This window comes from Schistocerca serialis, chromosome 1 (genome assembly GCF_023864345.2).
Source record: "Schistocerca serialis cubense isolate TAMUIC-IGC-003099 chromosome 1, iqSchSeri2.2, whole genome shotgun sequence".
In the NCBI taxonomy this organism is placed as follows: domain Eukaryota; kingdom Metazoa; phylum Arthropoda; class Insecta; order Orthoptera; family Acrididae; genus Schistocerca; species Schistocerca serialis.
Window position 1 is genome coordinate 730,557,595 of NC_064638.1, and position 2,117 is coordinate 730,559,711.

The 2,117-nt window shown below is 42.3% G+C and overlaps 1 non-coding gene across 1 annotated transcript; it reads right to left on the reverse strand.

Moving 5' to 3' along the window:
• Nucleotides 1-1,277: 1,277 nt before the first annotated feature.
• LOC126424441 (U6 spliceosomal RNA) lies at nt 1,278-1,384 on the reverse strand. Its single transcript, XR_007576171.1, has one exon. It is a non-coding gene; the product is annotated as a U6 spliceosomal RNA (small nuclear RNA).
• Between the last annotated feature and the right edge of the window lie 733 nt (nt 1,385-2,117).

A 2,117-nucleotide genomic window follows, 5' to 3' on the forward strand; every position in this document is an offset into this window, starting at 1 on the left:
TTTCTGAAGAATCGGTTCAGCGAATGATTGTCCAGTACGAGAATACACGCCGCAACGTACCCGTTTCGACCCAAATGAGTCACCTCGTAGTGTTTGTGTGTCTGTGGAAGTTTTTAAGGCTGGATGGTCCCCGTGGATTTCGAAAGCTTTACAGATACTGTGAGCGACATCATGATCTCGTCAGTCCGACAACTGTGTCCTGAGGAAGTAATCTGTTTCCAGCTGGAGCAGTCTCCTGTATACATGGAAGAGATGCTGTAGGAGTTGTTTGCAGAACAGAATGAGATTTCTCTTGTCGACTGGCTTCACTGTGACAAAATATGGGCAGAGACTGAACGGACCATGCGAAAAAACTGGCATCAACCTGCGCCAAGAACCCGTGATGACCTTTGGAACGTCACCTCTGGGTGAGAGTGGCAGAAAATGGAAGATTTATTACCCCCCCCCCCCCCCCTCCCATAGGCTCTCTTCCTCGTAGATTTCAGAATCACTGAAGTGGAAGGCCTTTTTGCGGCATATTAAGTCTTAAAGAAGCCACATGCTGTGCCCTTTTCCGGACCGAAAATATCTTAATAAGAACTGTGGCCTGTTCTATTTATTTCGTGATTTCTACAGGTTAAACAAATTAGCATGTAAATCACAAAAAATAAAATGCATAGAATCAAATAAAAACACACATCGTCGTTAGGCAGTTGACTACTAGACCGCCAACTATGCCCCTTTTTTCCCTGAGGATCTTTGCCTATTGCCAAATTTCTTGGATCCGGATTTTTTTTTCTTATAGTGGGTGGAAAAAAGGTGGTCAGGGGTCGAATGCTGAGGCCAATGCACGAAGCCACACCGCCCCTCTTCCCCTCCCCCCCCCCCCCCCCCCTGGTCTGTCGCTGTGCAGGCCCCACACATGATACTGACCTTTATTTTAATTTTTTGTCTTTATTTATTTATTCATGGTTGAAACCTTCCAACTTGCTATTCAATAAAGAAAAAAACAGAATCGGAATTAATCCTACATGGTTTCTGCCACTTAAAAAGAAAAACGTCATCTCCAGTCGTGGCATGCAAGAATTTTTCTTTATTTTTTTTTTTTTTACCTAACGAAAAAATATAAACAGGGCCACAAAAATGGGACAAACTGTCTAACAATATATCTGAAAAGGAATTCGACACCTTTGGCTTTTTGTCAAGTTTACCAAAAGCAAGGTAACAGGAATGAAACATTCGAACAAAAAAGGGGTTTTACACTTCGTCCAACTCCTTGACGATTACATACCGGATACAAAAACGTGTAATGCTTCACTATTTTGCGTTTCATCCTTGCGCAGGGGCCGTACTAATCTTCTCTGGGTCTTTCCAAGTTTAGTACATATACTGCCGAAGCGAGTACGCCACTGAGCTACGCATACAGCTGCAGACATTCATTCACCCCTATCTGAACTAAATGTATCTATGCAGTTACAGTTTCACTTAACGATTACTTGCAGATTATTTACTCGAATATTTTAGCAGTATTAACGATGTCAATAGATGTCAATAGATTATAATAATACACTGATGGTACATTTCAGATTCATGCATTTTACAAGTACAAGTACAATGTTAATTGCATATTCTCTAACTGCCATTGCAGACGCTTCTTCATATTATTTTGTGTTTGTAGACCTATGTATAACCGCTGAAGTGTTAGTAGCCTACTAGCATAGTGTCGACAGATCCTCGTGTAATCTATGCTTCGTCTGTAGTGTGTGTATTTCAGTCAGTTTCCCGCAGCCTTCGTTAACGCCTCATGTGTTCAAATTAAGTGAGCAGGGATCCTGAAATTATGTGCGTATTTTGTTATACTATTGTATTTGCAGGAGGCTTTGCGGCTTTAGTCCACATCAGTATGGCTTTAGACTCAAAAGCTCAATGGACGATGCAGTTAACCGCGCGCTGGGAATAACAGAGGAAACACAAGAAAAATACGCAGTAGCGATAGTAGCAGATATAGCCGGCGTTATCGACAGTCTCTGGTAGCGTGCCTTGTTCACAAGGCTACGAGAGATGCAGACATCAACAGTCCTACGCGATAGCTTAATGGACGACTGCATAAATGGGTTCGCTCAATGGCAAGCAGTAAC